Source organism: Dermacentor variabilis, chromosome 3 (assembly GCF_050947875.1).
Source record: "Dermacentor variabilis isolate Ectoservices chromosome 3, ASM5094787v1, whole genome shotgun sequence".
NCBI lineage: Eukaryota > Metazoa > Arthropoda > Arachnida > Ixodida > Ixodidae > Dermacentor > Dermacentor variabilis.
Window position 1 is genome coordinate 106,650,562 of NC_134570.1, and position 23,986 is coordinate 106,674,547.

At 43.2% G+C, this 23,986-nt stretch overlaps 1 long non-coding RNA gene across 1 annotated transcript; it reads left to right on the forward strand.

The window, feature by feature from the left end:
- The first annotated feature begins 2,481 nt into the window (after positions 1-2,481).
- On the forward strand, positions 2,482-17,425 carry LOC142576142 (uncharacterized). The gene is made up of 3 exons (XR_012826792.1): positions 2,482-2,580; positions 12,346-12,404; positions 16,873-17,425. It is a non-coding gene; the product is annotated as an uncharacterized LOC142576142 (long non-coding RNA).
- The last annotated feature ends 6,561 nt before the right edge of the window (positions 17,426-23,986 follow it).

The following is a 23,986-nucleotide window of genomic DNA, read 5'->3' on the forward strand; positions in this document are numbered from 1 at the left end:
ATTTGCTAGATACTCGACGAGATGAGAAATACTGCAAAACGCTGCAATTTCCCCTGCAGCGAATTGTTTACGAATCGGGGACCAAGACCTATTCGCGGCTACTAAAGTTTAAAACCTCGCGCTTGTGCGGCACGGCTAACTTGGACGGCGAAAAAATATTTTGCGACAAACGGCATATCATGCGACAGTATCGACTCCCCGACATCCTGGGACATTCGCCATTTTCAAAGCGATGCTGACGCACCACAAAAAAAAAATATAAATAAAGAAAGAAAAGAAAACCGTTACATATACAGAATGTGTGATCGTTCCCTGCGTGTAACGCCAACGCAATACATTCGGCGTGCTTTCCGATGCCATGGACTTTGGCTTGTTCGATGTTTTCGAGGCTCACCGAGTATAGACATTGTTTGTCCTCCATAAACTGAGAAGCAACAGTATTCTTTTCAAGGTCGTATGCCTATTGGATGCACGAGCAATCCGCAGCGTCTAGAAGTTCACTTTAACGTAATGTTCAAGACTGAAATGCTGACCGAATTGATGGATTCGTATGCGCTGACGCGGTCGCAAAACAGCTGAATCACGGCGAAGATGAGCAAGAATGTCTCACGTCCTGACTGATGAAACCACTGCAGGCGCCGCTTGGCTCATCGAAGTACGTCTCTCTCTATCTCTCTCTCTCTCTCTCTCTCTCTCTCTCTCTCTATATATATATATATATATATATATATATATATATATATATATATATATATATATATATATATATATATATATATATATATATATATGCGAGACCGGGGTTTCCTTATATAGAGAATTTGAGAGGACTGACATAAAGGAAGCTTGCGCATTCAAGTAAATTGAATGCGCCACGTCTTAGGGGGGACAGGCAGCAGAAATAGCCCGGCGAAAATTAATTTCTAGCATTCATCTCCGAAAATCTGAGGTGCCCTTTAACTTCGCGACATTTTCCTATAGAGAAATTCGCGCCAACTACGGGAGCGCGAAAATAAAGGACTTTAGAGTGCGTACTACATGCTCTAATGGCAGAATTAAGATCGTGGCTTTGTCAGGCACATGGAAACTAAGGAATGTCGTGATTTTCTTCAGCGGCAAGTTTCTCGTTAGTATTTTTTTTAAATTGTGTAGCTATTCCTGCGGTAACCATTTCACTAAGGGAAGTAATCATAAAAGAATGAATTTTAATACGTAATTACTGTACATGCCTAAACGCTCATAATTCAGCGGCGATCCCATAGCAACGCTGGCATTGGGGCATTTTACGCATGCGGTGCCAACAACATGAACTCGATTTCAGCGGTATTTTAGGCGTCGCGTCGACCTCTGTGAGAGCGTCACACGGGATTAACGTTTTATTAAAGGGAATAGAATGCATCCATATACCGGTGTAACTGCTGTAATCGGAAATCACATAACACTTTCGAATACATCCAGATGAAGCAAGCAAGCACGTCACATGTCTGGAAAGTATTGTTTATATTTTGTAAACATTTATTTCGACTGTCTGTCAACAGCTTGCGGACGTATGCTGCCACACATTTATGCGCACACGCCCGTATGCATGCGCATACATGATGGCGAGGCCCCTGAAGAGTGAGCGGTAAAATTGCAAAAACCTTAAATAATTGCCGCGTTTGTAACGAACTTTTTGTTGAGCTGTCAGGAACAATGGCCCTTCGGAGAAAAAGCTTCTCGGATCGAATTTGTATACATGTATTTATTTTTAAACGATTGCATCAGAGAAGCAAGAATTCCCAGCTAAAAGTTGAATGATACCAACGAGGGAAATCAACACTAGCACCGCTAGCGACCCCGAACTGAAAAGGGCAGACGCGATTTCGATACTGAAGCGCAATTTTTTTTTTTTATTGCTATGGGGGCCAGTCAAGATACATATATGTAGCTTTACCCCCGCTTTCCTAACCACATTTCCCGTGCAATTTTCTTTTGTACTTTGTGTGTGGTAAATAATATGAATAAATAAATCAATCTTCATGTACCACAGTAACGCATTAAACGTAAGAATAATCAAGCCCATTCAATTCGCCCGTACTTCGTGGGCTACACTGTAAAAAATTTCCGTAATTTTACAGTCAAACCTGCCGTAAAAATTACGTAGACCGTTCAGTTTCATGAAAAACGGCGGAATTCTACGTAAAAAAACGGACGTGAGCTCTGTTTTTGAAATACGGAGAACCGTCCGTAATTTCATGTGGAGGGCAACTGAGCATGTTAAGAGCGAAAAATCAACACGCAACGAATATAAAGAAAAGACACCGCCCACGTTTACCAGCAGTTACCTAATATCACCATAGGTAACGCTGCTTGAACATTATTCATAGGCGAATCGTAGTACGCACGCACAAACGGAAGAGGTTTCAGCGGTGGCGCTGCTTACCACCCTTCATCGCTTCTACACGACGGGTTGCATTTCTCCGCCTCAACAGTACAGAGTGGACAGCGGCTGGAAATGGCGGTGTGCGGTGGTGGTATACCTGTTGCATTTGGGATTTCAGTGAGAGAATAAGAAGGAATCGACGATGGACTGCTACGCAAGTAAGTGATTTAAGTGTCCTTTTTTGTTGTTGGTGCACGTCGCGCGTGCGAAATGCACCGCGATGGCCGGTGACGGGCTTAACTGTGTTGTGTGAGCATGCCCTGTCAATGCCCTGTAACGACATTCCCGCTTGGCCATGAGGATTGATAAAGCCGCGGCATTGCGAGTCTGTGATAAATGGTGTAGCGTTTGTTGTGCTGATTTCATATAGAGTACATTGAGGCGCGTAGGCAACATCAGCGACGATGTCGTCTGTAGCAGTTCGTTATCGGCTGTATGTGGCAGCTGGTTTACTGACGTTGGCATTCCAGTTTTGCAATGTGTTGTGATGTGTTCTTGGCATTCCAAAATAAAGTGAAGTTACTGTTCCCCTTAGCAATCTCTCACGGCGCGGTGTAACACTATGTTAGCCGTATTCGGCGACGCATTGCATCACAGCGAAATTCTTTTTCCTTAAGCTTAGGACGCAGTGTGCTTGGCGTGCATAATCGCTGTGTTCATATCCGTAATTGAAAGACTGCTTCTGGAATTGAAAGTCTGCTTGTGTATGAAGACCTCATAGAGCATGTTGCATGCGATGCCCCTACATCACAATGAATGGACGGTGTAGCGTGCTTGCTGCCGTAACCTCGTGCGATCTGCAGTGTTACGTAACACTGGTGTAACACGGTGCCTTGGAACACTTTGGGATCGAGCCCGAGCAATCGTGCGCGATCGCACTTGAAAGTGTCCGCGTGATACCCATTAAGGGTCGCTGGAGAAGAAATTGATTATTTTGCTAGCTGGTAATCGGCACCAGATGTTTCGCGAATTTTTGTTTTTGTTTTGTTTTTACTTCAGACAGCTACCAGGGTGACTATCAACGTTCTGACGCAATACGTCAGCCTTTAACGTAATCTGGGAGTGGATTGCCACGTAAATTTTGCCCATCTGCGGCTTAATTGTAAAGCAAGTGCATGTGATAAGTAATTTTTAACGTAACCTTGACAGAGAATAGCGGTGCCAAAAAGTGTGTAATGGACATCCAAAGTTACAAATGTTCCAAACTGGTATAAAAAATCAAAAGATGTGTCAACACTGATGTTAAAGGCTGGTTCTAATACTGACTGTCTCTAGTTGCATAGACTAATTTTCAGCATATAGGCATCAATACAATAATTATTCTAAAATACATGTTGTGAGTTATGTGGAGCAAAATGTCTGCTGTTTTGCCGAATAGAAGGTGCTTCATGAAGTCTTTTTTTAAATGAGTTGAACGATACAATTGAAGACACCAAACGATACCACAGCAATCGGTAATTCGGTGACAAGCTTATGTGCAAGAGTATTTGTATATGAAAATGTTTTTGCTTTACTGTGGACGACCGGTCTGAAAATACCTGATATTATTTGCTTCAATTGCAGCTATTGCACCAGTGAAGGATGTCTGTGTGCCGGTTTGTGCGCAGTTTCTCAGCCAGCGGGCCTGAGAAAGTGTGCCACAGCAGTCTGTCTAGTGGTGCTCTTTGTTCTGGAAAGCTGTGCCATTCTATTGTATATCTGTCTTGCATATGCAGTCTTAATAGACAGTGACTGCAAATGTTGGTGGAATGACGAGGCCTATGCAAGTAGAGTAATTTTTGCAGATGCATTCAAAGGATAATTGATGATTTGTTTTCCTGTGGCAACAAATTGGTTCAGTATGAGCACGTCGACTTGAAAGGGATATTGTTTCATACCTGACTTGGTTGCACATATGAGTGGTGTTTAAAAAACACTTATAGTGCCAGAGTTCAAGATTTGAGGCAACAGATAAAACACGCACCAATAAAATAACTGTTTGTCTAGTGTTGGCTTAATGAGTATGCAACAACACTGCACACTGATCGTTAGCACCGTCATGCATGGGCTCCATGGTAACTAAGATTAGCCACGAATAAGCTCACTGTGAGCTAGTGTTGAGCTAACTATAACAGATGAGTATGCGATGATGTAATTAAGTGCAACATTGGAAGGCAACGTAACAGTGTAAAATTATAGCCTGAGCTCGCAGCTGCGTTGCGTGGTCAGGCGACCAAAAGATATGAATATTTAAAAGGGAACGAACAGTGCTACTGCCAGTATGAAGTGACAGTGTTGTACACAGCAACATATTCCCTTTGTCCTGTCTGTAGCCCTGTTCGGTTCCCTTCTAAACAGGCACCAAGCAGCCCAATTCAGAATGCTCCGGCAGGTTAAGTGATGACACGCTAGCATAGTGGGAGCTATTCTGAAAGTTATGTCTGCTATGAAAATGTGTCATGAAGATACTTCACTGCTAAAAATTTGGTGTACAACTGCACAAAGCAGCATCAATAGCTATGTTGCTCCCCCATGTTGTGTCAAGGGTCTGTGCATGTTTTGTAAGATAATCCTTGAGTCGTCGGCCGGTTTGTCCTACATAATTGCTGCTGCAGGACAGTGGGATATTGTAAACAGCACCAACCGTAGTACCTATGAACTCCAGCACATACTTTTTGATGTAAACTTCACGTGTTGCCCTGGTCCGGTTAACATTTTGTACGTGCCCAGATTGCTTGGCACTGAAAATAAAAAGGTAGTTTCAACTCTCTGAACAATTTGCTTGAATTGATGGTTGCCTTTGTGTACAGATTGCATAACAGTCATAGGCCTTGGCTTACTCGAAGTTGTCTGACCTAAGACGTCAGCTACGTTCAACTCCATTAAATGCTTCTTGGCAATGCATGCTAAAAGGCAGTGCGAACGCACTGTTAAAAGCAAACATTGTACTTGGTTATGGAAGCTCCCCTCCATGTCGGGGTGGTACCAAGTGTTAAATGTGATCTCCGGTGTTCCTGTAGCAACAACATGCTTCAGTGTTCAGGTGCACCAATAGAAAAGTTAAAAACACCTTTGAGTGCAGGGAATAGCTCCAGCTCGATGCTCACCACAGAAAATCTTCAGGCCCAGATAGTGGAGCTTGCCTTTCAGTAGTAGTTTTGCTTACTTGAACATGCGTGGCACTTTGTAGGAGACATTAAATAGTTGCTCAACCACTTTAATTGTGACTTTTCACTGCCGAGAACACTGTCAGCTAGTCGTAAAACACTAGCTGCTGTAAGAACCAGCGTAGTAAAGGTATTCTGCTTCATTGGAAACTTTCTACCCTATATGACGTGAAGTAAGGCTACTAAATGGGTTGAGTTATTTGTTTTCTGTCTTCTCTACAGTGCTAGATGAGCTCATGGAAAGGGGAAAACTACATTTCAATAGATGAAGTGCCAACAGAGACAGCACAGTCAGAAAGAACAAAGACAGGACAAGGTGCTACTTGCAACTGTTTATTGAGGTCAAAAGCACTGAATATATAGCCATGGGGAGAGGGGGAAGAAAAAAAAAAGAAGCACTGATTATGTGAATGCGCATGTGCAAAAATATGGAAGATGTATATGAAGGGAATCATAAGATTAACCAAAATCTAAAACTTATCTAAAAACATGCGTTCATTTCTGTAAATAGTCGGAGACGAGGTGTCGACACAGGCGTCCCCTCTTTTCTTAGTCTGGTTGGCCTCCGAAAGTTCACGTGCCACAGTGTCATTGCTTTTAAACATGATTGTTGTATTAGGAAGCCTTGCTTCACGTACTTGCTTATTCTCATTCTCACATGCCTTGCAATGAAGCAGCAAGTTTGAGCCATAACCATTTTTGAGTGAAAGCTTGTGCTCCTGCAGGCGTTCATTAATACATTGGCCAGTTTGTCCGGTTTACTCCTTCCCACACTTCAGCGGTATGCAGTATACGACCCCTTCTCCGTACTTCACAAAAGGGTTTGTGTGTTTACTAGATCACTCTACTTTCTTAGTCATCATATCCAATCAGACGGCACAAAGTAGCAAGTTTTTGGGGCTCGGAAGAAACCACAGGAATTTTGTATTTGACGATGACATGTTTAAGATTATGTGCTGCTTTGTGAGAATACGGTATCACCACTGTAGCTTTCTTTTCCAATGTTTGACCTTCTTCACTGCTTCAGTTTCTTTCTTTTTGCACCTTTTTCAACAACGCCTCCGAAACTTTGCTCAAAACCAAACAAGGAAAGCCAGCTTTCTTCAACTTCAAAATCTGTTCGTCAAAGGTTTTGTGTGCCTTATGACAGCACAATTCTTTAAGGGTAAATTCAAGGCACATAGTGGCAATCGCACGTTTAACAGTCTTGGAGTGCATAGACTTATATTGCAACAATTAATTGCAGGGTCGGTATACCGACCTCGTGCCCGCAAGGATTTCTGCCGTATCCAGTGGCGATACCGTATTCTCACGAAGTGGCGCGTAATCTTAAACACATCGCCGCAAAATATAAAATTCCTGTGGTTTCTGCTGCGCCCCGAAAGCTTGCTACTTTGTGCAGCCTGATTGGATCTCATGACTCTAAAAGTAGAGTGTTCTATTAAACATACAAATCCTTTTGTGAAGTGTGAAGAAGCGGTCGTATACCGTGGAAGTGTGGGAAAGAGTGTATCGGACAAACTGGCTGATGTATCAGCGAACACCTGTGGGAGCACAAGCTTCCGCTGAAAAATAGTTATGGCTCAAACTTGCCACTTCATTGCAAGGCCTGCAGGAATGAGAATAAGCAAGTATGTGAAGCAAGGCTTCAGGATACAACGATCGTGCTTAAAAGCAAATACACTATGGCACGTGAGCTGTTGGAGGCCAACCAGATTAAGAATAGAGGGGATGCCTGTGTCAGCATGCTTGTGTCTGAATATTTACACAAATGAATGCATGTTTTTAGATAAATTTTAGATTTTGGCTAATCTTATGATTCCCTTCATCTTCTGTGTTCTCGCGCGTGCGCCTTCACACAAGCAATGCTTCTGTTTTTTTCTTCCCCTTCTCCCCATGGCTATATATTCAGCTGCTTTTGACCTCAATAAACAGTTGCAAGTAGCACCTTGTGCTGTCTTTGTTCTTTCTTACTGTGTTGTCTCTGTTGGCGCTTCATCTTCTGAAAGCTCTTCACCAAGTAGTCCCCACAACGTGTTCTACTGGAAAACTACAACTAGACAGTGATCATCCATTTCTTGACCTCATTGTTTTCTTTGGTGAGTGTCATGTGCACTGCATCTATGCCCCGTCTTTTAAGGAGGGAATTCTGCCTTTCGCATCAGCGCACTGTTCGGCTGTGAAGCTCTGTCACAGAAGCACGAAATAGCATCCTCAACAAGTCGAGGAGAACTTCTATACCCAGGTCTAACATTGGCCTACAGTGGTGTGACCACTGTTAGATCACGTTCAGAAGGTCAGCCATGGTCTCAAAATCTGGGTTCAAAAAGGTGAATCAGACCGGGCCTTGGCGCAAAGTGTAGCAAGAGGCACATGCAGCAGTTCAACTGTGTGGTTGTTTACAACATCCCGTTGTCCTGCAGCTGCAACTAGGCAGGACAAATAGGCCTAATATTTGTTTGTTTGTTTGTGTGTGTGTGTGTGTGTGTGTGTGTGTGTGTGTGTGTGTGTGTGTGTGTGTGTGTGTGTGTGTGTGTGTGTGTGTGTGTGTGTGTGTGTGTGTGTGTGTGTGTGTGTGTGTGTGTGTGTGTGTGTGTGTGTGTGTGTGTGTGTGTGTGTGTGTGTGTGCAATTAACCAAAAGTCTTAGCCTGCGCTCGTGTTGTTTGGCCTTCTCCCATCTTTTCGTGTTGTCCCCAAGTAATCAGTCGGTGTCACATTCTTATAGAATTTGCAGTTATGAGATTCATGCTTTGGAACATGATCAGAAGCTACCAAATGGATGACATAATCCATCTACATGTGTTAGTGTAGATAAATGTGTCTGTGCAGTAGGGGTAGGGCATCATATGTGCTTGTTTAGCACTTATGTATGCACTTTTGTTTCCAGAGCTTGTGACACAGTGATTCAAACTATGTCTGTGAAAACAGTGCTGCACGTTGCAAGGAAATGTTACAACACTTGTAGGTGAAGCTCGGTGTTGTGAGAGGTTATAGAAACTTGCTTTTTGCAAGTTTCTAGAGCATTTTTTAAAGATGCTTCTTTAACTCCCGCGTGCATCGTGTTCATGACTCGCTATAAAACTGTCAACAAGTATGTCCTTTATGCCATCCGTTTCTAAAGATTACATGAATATAATTAACCCCCTGAGGGTCGATCTTTTTCGCCATATTCGACCGCCCAGGGTCGATTTTTTTTATTGCAGATTCCAATTCTTAGGGACTTATTTCGAAAAAAATTTACCGTAATTTTTCTAGGGTGTCCGTAAAGCCACAAAAAAATTATTTTGCGTTGGTATATATGGTACTCGTTATTCATGAATAACAATAATAAAAAAGGAAATAAACCTATAAGAGTAAAAAATTTGTTACATTGTTATAGTTCAAGGCTTTGAAAATGTGCACACGAGAATACTTTGCAAGACTCAAATGTTCCTGCTCTTACACTAATATGTACTATTATGAGCAATATCTAAGGGAACACAGGAACGCGTAGAAAACACCCTCAGACCCAGCTATATGGGTGATATGCAGCGGCCACCGTTGGAAACAAAGTGGAAAGGGGGACGCTGTTCTAACAACTGTTCGCACTCCCGCCATGCGTCTGCAAAGTGCGGAATTTCACATCGCCAGCAGACAGTGATAACACCGTTCGATATTGCGTCACTGGTAACCTTTTGCGTCGAATCATTACAAAAGATAGCACTGTTCCGGACTTCGATATTGATTTATGGTAAATCTTCTAAACCGGGAAAAAATTGTCTTTAAGGGTAAGTTCAAAATAATTTTATTGGCGCTTGCCGAATATTAAAAAGATATTGAAGCAAATGAAATAAGGCAGTAGCGTTATCGCAGCTTATCCTCGTCCTTTGCTTTGTTCGTTGGTGGCCTAATAACGCGTCATGCCACCGTCGACTTAACGATGGCCTCTGTTCTTTGAGGCAAAGATGCGTAGAGAGCCTCGATGAGTGCGGTATCACGCTGAAGGCGGGCTTCCACTCATGTTCTATTGCTTCCCATAGTTGGTCGGAGTTCGCCAATTCTAGTGAGCTCTTCGAAAGGTTCACTTTCATACGACCCCAAACGTGCTCTATAATGTTCATGTCGGCACCCTTCGCACACCACTGAAGTTGCATTACCCCTCGCTCTTCCAAAAGGCGCGCCACGTCCTTCGATGTGTGAACGGGAGACAAGTCCTGTTGGAAAAAATAACACCCATCCAGGTGCAGCCTGTTCAACACATAGGGGATCATCTGGTGCTCGAGCAGAGTGCAATACGCAGCACTGGTGAACCTCCCATCAATTCTCACCAGTGGGCCTAGGCCTGCGTGGGAAATCGCCCCCCCCAGACGTTCACAGACACGCGTCCACTGGCGGCCACCTCCTGGATATTCTGCGGACTAAAGCGTGTGTTTGCGGTCCACCACACTCTCTTTCGTTTGTCCCAGCGGCTCGAGAACGTGGACTCATCAGAGAAAACTACATACTTCTACCCACTCTCACTCCAGCTGCGGTGTTCAGTAGCGAACCTCAGGCGAGCCGCTTTGTTGGCTGCGGTGAGCAGAGGTTTCTGTGCGGCGATGCGGCTTTGCAGTCCTGCTTCTCTAAGCCTTCGTCGTACCGTGCTGTCGCTCAAGTTGTTCAAGCCAAGAGCACCTCGAATGTCTTTTGCACTTTGAAATGGCTTGTCGCTGACGGCAGCCACGATGCAAAGGTCTTGGTCGTTCGTTGTTGATCGAGGTGGTGTGCGGTGCGGCGCATCGTTTATGCGTCCTTCGTCTCGGTAAGCCTGGATAATCCGGTTGACCGTTTTCAATGGGCGGCTTGTCACGAGAGCAATATTGCGCTGCGTATAACCTCTTTTAGACATTTCTATTATATCTTCCCGCTCTTTAAGAGGCACTCGAGGCATCTTGAGGCTGCAAATTCAGGGTTGACTGCTCTGCGTGGGCCACTGCAGTGTGCGACGTGAATTTTCTCTGAACGAACTTCGTGCGACAGTCGCACGAGAGACAGTTTGTCAATGTTCTTTTTTTTTTAATTTCTCTTTATTCTATTCCTCTGTCGTCATTGGTTTGAGCGTCGCCACTGTTCGAGGTGCCACTGACAACCGAGTGCGTCGATTCAAATAAAGAATCGGTTTGAAATACAGGGCAAACTTTTTCTCGGAGTACTATCAAGCGGTTGCACGAACAAAAAAAGAGAATGAAAGAAAAGAAAGTGAATCGGTGTAAGTCACTGGTGACGATCACCATCTTATCGGCTGTCGGACGATCCATGACGTAAGCTGCTCCTTTGTAGAAATGCCAGCGTGCTGGGAGTGCCAACAGTTAGTGGAAGAGCACTCCCCTTTCCCCCTTCATTTTTCACAGCGCCATCCGCGTATCGCTCCGAGTCTGTTTCAAGGCTGTTTGCCACGCGTTCCTGTGTTCCCTTTCATATTGCTTATGATAGTACATCCATAGTGTAATCGAACTGTGTAGGTGCATGCACTCAAGAAAACTGTGCGGTTGTGTGCCCATCAAAAAAGCAAAACATGTGACAAACTTCCACTAATCTTCATCTTATCGCCAACCAGATGCAATTAGTTTTCGCGAGTCTCAAAAAAAAAAAAAAAAAAAAGGAGCAACAGAAGCGCATGCACGGCAGCATCCTTCCTATGCGCACCCCTGCGAGCACTAAATGAGCGAGAAACAAGGCGATTAGTAACGAGATAGCCATCAGTTTTGCAAGCGCAAGAAGCCGAAACGGCCTGCGAAAACAAAACCCCAACCGCCACCCGCCCGCGCGCACGCCAATGCGCAAGCGGTAGTACATAGACGCGCAGGAGCAAACTAGCGCTAAAACAAACCATGCAACAAAAACTGAGAGAGCGAGGCGTGCAAAAGAAATTCCCTGTATTTCCAAATAATGGCAGCACATGACAGAAAAGAAAAGGTTAGGAAATTGTCGCGCTTTTTAAACCTACAGATAGTGCCGTAAATATACGTCATTGACCCTTGAAGGGTTAAGGAGTCATGCTCCTTGAAACAATTTCCCGTAACAACATTGCAAAATACCACCTGAGGGTCTCGCATCTCTTACATCTGCTGTTTTGCACATCATAATTTAATAAAACTGCATTTAGTAGCTGCACAGCACAGGCCCCATTTTGTTTTATCACACTTCTTTGTCTTTTCTCCCCCTGCCCCAGGTCTTATTTCAACAACTGCAGGCCATCATAAAATTGCTTCAACATTGTTGACAGATTCCAATATTTTTTTCCAACCATTCTCTCATGTGATCTAAAGAAAATTAACTTGATTAGCCTGACATGAAGATGAATTCGAAATAATTTATTGTACTTGCTTGGTAGCACTGAACTGTTTCGTTAATCAATATAATACTTACAATTCACCTTTGTATTGCTGGGTACCGGTAGAGATATGGTTAGTTATTCACCAAAAAGGCTCCCGAATTTTCCACCTTCTTAGTGTAGGTTAGACACTCACTTGTTGCACTTCACAAAGAGCAACTTGTGGTTGCTAGGAAATAAAGGTTTACTGAGAATTTTCATGCATCCAATTTGATTCTGTGTACTAGCATGTTTTTATTAGCATGTATTTCATAGAGTTGCGGCTCCATAAAAGTACATTCTGTCATTCAATGTCTGTGACATGGTCAAGCAGGTTGACCATATCTAATTAGAACTTCCTATGTTCTGGGGCACTTGTTTGCAACTTAAATTATGTGGTTTGGTGCTGTCAGTGTAAGCCTAATGTCGTTTTTTGTTCTCCCAGGAAGGACGCAAGCATTGCAAGGAGCCATTTGACTTGCCGCCACACTAATATTGTATTTGGTAAGGTCTATTACAGATCTTATTTCGCGTAGTATGTGCTATAGTTGTGTACAATGTGTTCAAAACTTCAGTAGGTGGGCTGTTCGACAACAGGTGTTTACAAATTAATAATTATAAAAGATGTTCAAGGTCATTAGTGATACAATTGCTGCTCACTGCTGAATTTTTTTCCAAATTAAATGATGAGCCATCCAGCAAGTGCGGCTCTCCTGGCTAATTATACAAACTTTCAAATACGGTTAATTTTTTATCACAAGTGTACAGCAGTCGGGGACAACTGTTCACAGCGACAATTTCATAATATTTACTTACATGCAAAAATGAGTCAAAGGTCAGGTGTACTTATGAAGTTTTGTGAAACAAGTTCATCATCATATTGCTTACTTCATTGAAAAGTTTGTCGCGGAATTCTCACTTCTATGAACAGATCAACAGTTGTCGAACGATGGTCGTCTCTATAGCCAATGTTTGTGCCAGAGGCTTGTCTTCAGAGCACTAACAAGAGACTTTGCCATGCAGCTTGAGCTGATCAGTATGAAGAGATTACATAGGATAGGAACACAAAGCATTAGTGGGCCTCTTCGATTATCAGTCCTTGACAGTCCTGGACTGCTTAGCACTGCTGTCCCGCATTCGATTTTCTCAATCGGCTTCGGAAGCCCCATCCACCAGTCCGAGAGCAGCCAGTATCGCATTCATTTTACCAGAAGTCACAGACTCTGCGGACTCTCAGAGCTCTCAGCAGATATTTGTTCAGACATATGCATAGCTACCAGACAGCGGCTGTCTTAAAAAGATGCATGCGGGCTTGATGCTATGTTTTAAAAGAGGCTGTGTGTTTATATGTACTTTGCGCATTCCAGACAGCAAATATCATGCACTCAGCTATCGCTTCTGTTAAATCGATGCTTTGTGTGCCATAATGCGAGGTTTTCATGAGTGGTCTAATTGCTGCAACCTTAGTCCTTGTGTTTTTTAAGGCAAAACACAGTGATCAGGCGCAAATGCTTGCTTTTCTTGATGTGTTTCGTGACATCTGTCATGCTCATTGCTATATGCATAGTAAACAGGTAGATTTCGCTGTTCAGATGAGTGAAACTGGTGGACGAGGAAACATATCATATTGCATGTAGATATTTAATGCTGGTAGCTGGCGTGGCATACAGGGTGTTTCACGTAACTTGAGCCAAACATTGAAAATATGCAAATGCCACGTAACTGGACAGAACCAAGGTAATGTTGTTTGCCCTCGCTTCGACATACTCATTTCTTTTTCATTTCGCCAGATTAAATCATTAGTATTCGGTAATTAATCAACTTCCCAAATATTATGATTAATACATGCTACATAAAAGTGTTTTTCCTAGCGTGAAAGAAGCCTGCAAATACACACTAAATTGTTGCGTGACTGTCCATTCGCAGCACTTTTTGTGTATTCGCGAGCTTCTTTCTCGAAAAAACACTTCTACGCAGCATGTCTCAAACAACAGAAAGCTGTATGGGGAGCTTTTCATGTTGCTCTACAATTTTCTCATGGACGCTTCTAATCTGATTATAATATTTGAAAAGTTGATTAATTAACGAAGATGAAATATTTATTGTGGTGGAATGAAAAAATATCTAAGTATCTCCAAGTGACGGCAAACAACATTACCTTGGTTCTGTCGAGCTACGTCACATTTGCATATTTTTATTGTTTGGCTCAAGTTACGTGGGACAACCTGTATAATCAGAGCTTCACAGATTGCCGTTGACATGTGTGCTGATTCCTTCTGTTACCCAAATTCGGAATTTTGCTTTTGGATGTGCAGGATTAGTAGACAGTGTAGACGCGCTCTGTCCTAGACACACGTCAGGCCTTTAGTAGACGGTTTCACGAGCTTTGAGGATATCGGCCTGTGCTTTGTGGGTGAACAGTGATGTGGCACAACCGTGTTTTTGCTTATTTTTGTGTGGCAATGACGCTTAAATTTTACAGGAAATGAATGAGCTGGCTTAAATACAGCGGTTAAGGGGCCCGAAGAGCGAGAGCACGATGTAAACTGAGCTTTGTTAACATGTTCAATGTGCTCAGGCTGCGATTCCATTATGCAAGCTTTATGGTTGTGTCGGCGACATGGCCTCTGAGACTGCACCATTTTGATGACCACGCTACTGAATTTGCTGGGTAGGGCGCTATCTACAAGTAGCTAAAAGCACGAGGTCACGGGATTGAATCCCGTCCACGGTGGCCGCATATCAATGGGGGCAAAATATGAAAACACCCATGTACTTAGATCTAGGTGCACGTTAATGAACCCCAGGTGGTCGAAATTTCCGGAGTCCTCAACTACGGCTTGCCTCGTAATCAGAAAGTGGATTTGGCACGTAAAACCCCATAATTTAAGCAGCTAATAGCAGACAACAGCAGCCAGGAGAGCGACTTCCAATCACGGTGCTTTCAAACAAAACCTTGGACAGTCCCAGGCAGCGGGATCACATGACTGAGATGCGCCCTTCTGTCAATGCAAGCCAGACCAGAAGCCGCAGGTGGTTTGCGGACAGTCTGGGACTGCATAATCGAAGGGGCACAGTGCTCTCACATACATTATGTCCACTGCGGGACGAAGGCCTTTCCAAGTAATCTGTAAATATATATGGCTTGCGCCAACTGACTCCATCCTATGCTTGCATATTTACAAATTTCGTCATGGTGCCTAGTTCTTTACCGTCCTCAACAGCGTGTTTTTTTTTAATTTATCATGCATATCATTTTTTGTCGTTCTGTTGCTTGTTGAGCAAGCCTTCATTCTCAAGCTCCATTTTTATCATGTCAGGTTTCAGTCTCTTAGGTTAGTTTTAGCACAATGCAATGATGGTACTTTTATGTGACTTAAGTCTTCTAAACAATTTATAGTCTTTAAATTTTCTTCTACTCATCCAGGACTCCTGTGACTAATTGCCTTAAGTAACATACTTCATTGCCTTCTTGCCCTAGAAAATGTAACTGGTGCCTTCTTGCAGGCCTTTAAAGTGGCAACATATGTACTGCCGACAGTAGGGCATGTTCAGATAAATTCAACTGGACATGCCTGGCGATCACTTTTAGTTTTGATTTTAAAATTTATTTTGCTGCCCGAGCCTGGCAACAATGAAATTAACCTTAGTTTTCCAAGAAAAAAAAGGTGTCTCTGCAAAAAGCAATATAGAATTACCTGTTTAGTTAGAAGCATTCTCCCTGTATTTTACCGAATCTGCATTTTGGATAGATCCGCAGGAAATAGTGTTGTCGCTGCGGCTTTAAAAATATTTTGTACCAGACTGCAGGCCAATAGCATTAATTCCAACTAATTACCACAGAGTACCCCCACTACGGTATAAAGAAGAAAAATTTTGGAAAAAAACATTGCATAAATTGACCAAAGTTTTTTTTCTTTGCATTTACTAACAGCACGGAATTTGGCCATCCTGTTGCCATGAGTCATAGAAATTTGAGCAAATAGCTCTGTCCTCATTGGCTCTCAAAATCTACGGGAAGTGCTCATGTTTAGGCATGTTAATGAATTACTCTACTTTAAAATTTTTTAGGAGAGTCTTGATTCATTTCAGAAATTTCCCGAATTAAGCACATTCACATGAAGCAATGCAATCTGAAAAAATATGTTGCATTATTTGTTTCGTTATGGAATTGCAAGTCAAGAAATGGACAGAATAAACAGTACTACCTGCCAGAGCCATGTATGGGGTCCAGGCATAATTGCAGGCTTCTTTACAAAAAGGGCAAATTTTTCGGTGAACACAGTGCAATATTATAACTTTTTATGAAGATGGGAAGGGTATGTTGATGCATTCACAACCGTAACTTTCAATTTTCACTGCTTGAGTAAAAAGAATATTTCACATTGATACTTCTTCCGTGGCACAAACCATATCCGAAAGGGGCTGACGGCTGTTGTGACACAGTTGTGGTGCAAGCATGGCTTTTTTGTATTGTTGCTATTCTACCAGCCTGTCAGCTGGACAATATCTTTGGCTTGCTTGTTCTGGGTCGGAAGTAAACAACATGCATGGTTTGCGCTTGTTTCAAGAGTGCTTCATTGTTTTGGGAAACAGTAAAATCTGCAAGGTTGTTTAATGGAGCAATAGAGCAGTGAAAGTTGAAAGCTATGGTCTGCAGTATGTGGCCATGGCAGCTGTACCTAAATATGGGAGAAGTAATCTCCGAATGTCATAATGTGCACGTGACATCTTTGGCTGTTCCAGGCAAACCATCAATTGACTTGGGTCCTTTCTATCTGAAGCTTTTTATGCTATAAGGCTACGAATGAATATATACCAACATGGCTGAGTCTGAACCATTTCTTTTGACAAGAGCACTTGTAGTGACAGTTGTGAATACGAAATCATTGTTTATCTGAGTAACAATAGTGATGATGATGATGGTAAATAATTGAACAGCCTTAATTGATTGGTGTTTCTTTCTTTTCAGGCAAAGCCGAAGGCCTCTGCAAGCAGCCAGTCATTCCAAGTCTCAACCAATCCTTCCTCTAGTCAGCCAATTTCTAGTGTCTATGCGGAAAGGACTTGCGCAAGAGTGGACACGGGACACTAAAAAGGCGACAAAGACAGGCGTAAACTTCCAACCGGTGTTCATTACAAAAAGGTATGTATATGTACTCTTGCACACTTGATCATAATCTGTTACAATCATGCAAGTCAACATGGCCATCACAAATAAACGAGCGCACCAAGGCCTAAGGCGGCTTCCTGCATAGAGACCCCAGATATTCAAATTCTTTAACAGTCAGTGCTATAGGGATGGCTTGCTAACACAGTTGCATTCTGCAATAGCCGCTGCCTCAATGATGAGTCTAGTGTTTTCTTTCACACTGCTTGCTATTATTTCTGTTTTTTCAAACAGTCGATGACATTTGCATTGGGAGCAATGGATTCCAAGGAAACCTTCTTTCCCTTTTTGTACTCTCCGATTATGTTCCTGTAGTCTCAAGTTTAGGGAACTTCCCATTTGTCCCACGTAACGCTACCCGCAGGAAAGAGGTATGCTATACACTATTCCTCTTGAGCATCTGATGAAACCCTTTCTCTGCACAATGTTGCATGATTTTGATTGTCTGCTGACAGGGCTGGTTTTGGCACATAACTTAGATAGCTTGCGGGGTGCGGAAGAAATGACCAAGACTGCAGTCCTTTGGCCTATTTTCTTTAGTTGCACCTATGTGATACTGTTCGCAGGAATCTAGCAGTCATCCCATACATTCACGCTATCTTGCATAAACTAAAGAAAATAGGCCAAAGGGCGGGAGTTTCGGTCATTTTTCCCGCACCCAACAAGTTATCTCAGTTATGTGCCAAAACCAGCCCTGTCAGCAGAGAATCAATTTCATGCCACATTGCTCACAGAAAAGGTTTCGTCGAAATGCTCAGGGGGAGTAGTGAATAGCACACCTCTTTTCTGTGGGCAGCGTTACGTGGGACAAACGGGAAGGTGCCTAAATATGAGACTACACGAACATAATACAAAAGTACAAAAGGGAGAGAGGGTTTCCTTGGAATCCAAAACTCCCCATGCAAATGTCATGCACTCTGAAAAAACAGAAATAATAGCAAGCAACGCGCAAGAAAGCACTAGGCCCATCATTGAGGGGGCAGATAACGCATAAGGCAACTGCATTAGCAAATTATCCCTAGCGTTGACATTAAAAAATTTGCATACCTGGGGTCTGTATGTGGGAGGCCGCCTTAGGCCTTGGGGCGGCCTTAGTGCGCTCTTGTAACTGATTATGATCAAGTGCACAAGAGTATATATACATGCCTTTTCATAATAAACACCAATTGGAAGTTCGCACCTGTTCTTGTCACCTTTTTAGTGTCCCCCGTTCACTCTTGTGCTGGTCACTTCAGCATGGAATACCAACTAGCCCGGTCTCACACCCTGCTTTTTTCAGTAAAGCAGAATAAACACAGGTTTTTTTCAGATTCAAGTAGCTTGTTGTTTCTCGAACACAAATCTGTATGTATGCTGTGTACATGTTGGATGCAGAACCCAAGTGCAACATGACAACACTGACACGAAGAATAAGCGGTGTAGAAAACAATGACACTAGGAGGAAACATGCAAACACAGCACGTTCTGTGTGGTGTATTTCCTGTGTGCTATGATTTCTGCCCCATTTCCAGCTATATCTTAAATGATGTTGCAAGTTATCCACGTTGTAATGTACGACTTGGGTGGTTCATTGCCCAAAATAACTTATTCCAATGAACGAAACAATTTGGCTCGAGAACACGAGCATTCAAGTCCCCGTTTCTTCATTACCAAAGTACGGTCATGTACTATAATCACAAGTACGGGGCTCAATTTACAGCATTTCCGTTTTACGGAACTCACCGTTTTTCTTATTTGCAAAATACGGTCAATTCTGTAATCACAACTACGGAGCTCACCGTTTTCCATTTAACGGAAATAATTTTTACGGCCTGTCCGTTCTACGGAAACACCATTTTCCATTTAACGGAAATCATTTTTACGGCCCGTCCGTTTTACGGAAACACCATTTTTCATTTAACGGAAATAATTTTTACGGCCTGTCCGTTCTACGGAAACACCGTTTTTCATTTAACGGAAAAGTGTCCGGCAACGTTTTACCTGCAACTTTGACCGTAAACTGAAGAAATTTTTTTTACAGTGTATAAGTTCAGGCAGTGCTGCTCTCCACCTTTGCCTTCAACGGTACAGGCGTGCGCACTTTCTACGCGGCGCCGTTCATTAAAAAAAAAATTGCGCCTAAAGTTAACGCCCAGTTCCTCAACTTTCTGCACTGCTAATATTGACAGCGTCGACGTCTGGCAACGACGAAGAAGGACGCGATCTTTCCCGGTGCCACGGCATGCATTTGCCGCTCCAAGAAACATGGCCGCACTACGGAATGGTGCGGTGACAGAAATCGCGCCGTTAATTGGAAACCATGGCGCCTACGCTCACAGAGACAGCCCAGTATTGGTTGGCATACGTGGGCCTCGAACGTGTCCCGAGACAGGCGGAAAAGGCGCTTGAACTCGAATGAAAACTATTTTCTTCCTTACGATTTCTTCAAACTATCGTTATCAAGGGGTCTCTCTCTCTCGTCCCACCAGCTTAACGTGCCAGCATTGTAACTATATCACAGATCGTCATACTGCTCGTTTGTTCTTCTCGACTGGAGATTGATTCGAACGCATCTGGGAATGCTTACTCCAACCAACACCACACGTAGCAGAAAAAAAAAATAAGAATAAAGTTTGAGGCTTTAAGTGTCAGAACCACGATATGATTATCCCTCCCTATACGCTACTCTGGATTAATTTCAACCACCTGGGGTGTCACCAGAAGCAGTACAAGACACATTGCGCATAATATCGCGCTCCTGGCGATGCTATACAGAAAAAAAAAATGTACGTAACACTAGGAGAGCAACGATTAACAGACGCTTCACCCTGCTGTTAATCTATAAACCAGCTGGCACCCTGAAGACATAACCTAAACCGAGCCACCGGTAAAGCAGGAAAGGCAAGATAAATTAACGACGAGGAAGAAGTAGCCGTGGCCGCCTCTTCGTTCACCACTGAGGTGCGTCACCTTCAACAAACAAGGACGACGTGGACTACAGCCGACGTAGAAAAATGCATTCTTCTGAAAAGCTCGAGCGCGTCTTTGGATGTTTACTGAAAGCGATACCAGACGAAACAGGGCAAGACTAACTGCGTCTAATGTTGCCTCAGCCATCGCGTCAATGCTTCGCATATGGGCAAAACTGCAATTTTTGCAATGCCTACACCAGTAGCACGCATAATCGGATTTCTACAGTTAAAACTTATCGCGAATGACGTCACAAAGCTGCCGGTGCGAGTATTTAATTCTGTTTATTTCTATTTACTCAACGACGCTTCGTTTTTCACTGTACTCGCAAATCGTTGTATTGCTCCTAGCGCACTCGGTCTTGCACCATGAGAACTTCTCAGCCGCTTTTAGCGACTGGCTTTCTTGCAGTACACAACTCTGAAGCGGCAAAGCCGAACGCGTCTTTTCCTTCTACGGAATGGACATTTGTCACCTATTTCGGTTCTTAGATATTTACTACGCGCGGAGAGAAAGCGCTCACCGGATCACCTTTCTGTCAAAGGGTTGTGCACAGTTCACTCCTCTTGGCAGCCTATCTTAAATTATCGGGTTTTACGTGCCAAAATCACAACCTGATTATGATTATTGGGGGACTCCGGAATAATTTGGACCACCTAGGGTTCTCTAAAGTGCACCTAAACACGGGCGTTTTCACATTTCGCCCGGATGGAAATGCTGCCGCCGTAGCCAGGATTTGATCCGGCGGCCTTGTTTTTATCAGCCCCACGCCATAGCCACTAAGCAACCACGGCGAGTCTTTGGCAGCCTCTCTCGCGGTTACAAAGCTAATATTGTTTTGTCCCTGATGTAACCGCTAAATTGCGCTCTCTCTAACAGGGGGATGGATGGAATGAATCGTGCGACCGCAATGGCTTGCTTTTCTCACTAAAGTAATCAACCAATCAAAAAAATGATATAAACCAGTCAGCATGTCCTATGTTTCAAGAACGTTTCCACATGTTTCATTGGTTAGCGCGGGCACAGTGCTTAGGTAATGTTTTGTGTATAGCCACGCATTGTTTTTATGTGAAAGTTCACACTGCCAAATTTCCCCGTGGGTGGCACCGAGTCTATGCGTGTTGCTCTTCAGCTCGAAGTTGCGGGTTCGGTTCGGGAAAGCGACACGAGTGTTTCTTTGGCAGCGGAACGACGGACGCTCGGGTTCGGAGCTTTAAGGTACGCGTTAACAAGCGCAACGCGGGGAAAATTAATCAGGATCTCGGAGTCTCTCAAAGCCAGAATGCGGCTTTGAAACATAATACCCCTTAATTAAGTTTAAAACGGATAATTCATGCATTAGAACACATTTATTTGTAGCAATTATATCAACAACCGTAAAAAATGCCCTGTAATGTTCGTTTAATATATATACAATCTACCAGTTATTGCTTGAAAGTACTTAAAATATGCGCATTGTTAAAGGTAACGCACAATACAAGGGGTGATCTTGATGATGATGATGATGATGGTGATGATGATCCTCAAGCTAGTTTAGTAACGGCAATGTGAGAGGGGCCAGGAATGGGGTGGCTGGAAGAAATTTGATAACGAATGCATAAACTAAACAAAAAAAAAGTTAAAGACCGGTGAACACGAAATCACCGAAGATATTTAAAGGTATAGATACTTTACTAGATTACTCAAACCATAAAAAAAATTGTAAGAACGATATCAGTGAGAAAAATGTGAAAATTTGAGTTGTGTTGACGTCTATTTTTTCGTCTTTCTTTTATTGCGGTTATTGCCGTTCTTCACACGCAAAGCAATATCGGTGATCGATATATAAGAACCCACTCGGACGAAGTATACAGTAGCGTATTTGCACGCAATCTCATGCACAGGCACGCCAGAGACACACTCTACCACGGCCGATTTGTTCTCATTTAAGCTCATTAGGATAACACGAGAGAGTGCAGCACTAAATTCGTTTAGAATGCAAGACTTTTTTTTTAAGCTCTACTCATTAGGCTGTAGAAACTGTTGAATTACGGTCAGTGTGGCCTCACGGCTCTCCATGTATTTAGGCTATTTGAGTGGTTCTCGCGCAGAAGTTCGTGAAAGTGCCTACATTAAGTATTTGGGTGCTTTTTTTTCTTTCTAAGCCAATGTTGTTCAAATTATGATTTCACTAGACGGTAGCAGCCGTCAAAAGTCGATGACGTCACGGAGAATAGTTGCGGGAACTTTATGGCGGCGTCGGTACCTGGTATTTCGTTTTTCGCCTATTATAGATTACCAAGAGAGAGAGAGAGAGAGAGAGAGAGAGAGAGAGAGAGAGAGAGAGAGAGAGAGAGAGAGAGGGGGGAGGGGGGGAGGAAGCCTATAACCAGGTTGTGCCTGATGCGACACTTATATGTATGCCGAACGATGCGGGAAGAGGGAAGAAAGTAAAGATGGAAAGAAATAAAAAGGAAAGGACGCGAATGCGACAGCAACGTGTAGCATTCCTTTGCTCATCACGGTGAATATAATATATGCGACAGCGTTTAGATGTGTTCCATTCCCCTTCGTTCTAAACAAGCCAAAAGCTTGTTTCCGGCGATTTACATTCCGCCGGTGAGGGCAGGCGAGCAAACGGCGGCAGCCGTCTCTGTCGCTGAAGGCGATACGACTGCAGCGTTTGCATGTATACCGCACGAGACGACTTGCCCCGTCTCGGACTACCCTCTCCTGACGCATAAACGCGATTCGCCTTCGTAGCACCATACCGCCGTTTGCATGAATGCGATGCGCTGGAAATCCGATCCGATCATCCCCTTGTTGCATTCATGTATATACAGGGTGTCACAGCTAACTTTAGCCAGAGATGAAAAATATGCGAACGCCACGTAGCTGAACAGAACCAAGGTAATGTCGCTTGCCGTCGCTTGCAGATACTCAGGTAATTTTTTTTTCATCCCGCCTAAATATATAAGTAGTCTTAATTAATTAAATAACCAATGAACTTCTCAAATATCATAGTTAGATGAAAAGTGTCAGTGGGAAAACCGTAGAGCGACATGAAAACTTCGCGATGTAGCTTTCCGTTGCTCAATACGTGTTACATAAAAGCGTTTTTTTTTTCCAAACCTGAAAGCAGCCCGCAAGTGCACGCAAAATTACCGCGCGAATGGCAGCTCGAGGCACTTTGCGCACTTTTGCGGGCTTGTTTCACGTTCGGAAAAACACTTTTATGTAGCACGTATTGAGAAACGGAAAGCTGTATCGGATCTTTTTCATGTTGCCCTACAATTTTCTCATCGACACCTTTCATCTAACTATAATATTTGAGAGGCTGGTTGATTACTTAATTTAGACTAGTTATCTGGTTAGGTGGAATGAAAAAAAAATAATCTGAATATCTACAAGCGACGGCGAACAACATGACCTTGGTCCTGTCCAGCCACGTGGCATTCGTATATTTTTTAAACTATGGCTAAAATTAGCTGGGACACTTTGTCATAAAAGCTGCTAGAGGTCACTGTGTGCCTGCATAGTCATAATTTAATAACACAACTTGCTATTACCCTTTAACGTATCTTTTTTTCCCCAAGGAGCATTATTTGATCGTGAGTGGATCGAAGCTATTCTAAAGCTCTGAACTGCCTCCGCCAAGATAGGCATTTTATTTATTTACAGGAATTTAAGAAGTTGGCATGGGCTGGGGCGCCTCCTATACAGTAATGTGCAAGAGGAAAGGGCAATGCCTAACGTGATCACCCCCTGTGGATCACAAACACCAGCACCGTACATCAAGGGTGCCATAACGTAAACCTATATTCCAAACTGTTTCGATTCCAATACTGCAATCAGCCCTCCGCTATTTTGCTGAAAATGCTTTCGGGCTGCGCCGACTTCGCCTGTCTGTCACGCGACGTCACAAAAAACGCAAGAACTCACAACCTCCAAGTGACGTTTACGCATTAAATATGCATTAATATGCCGA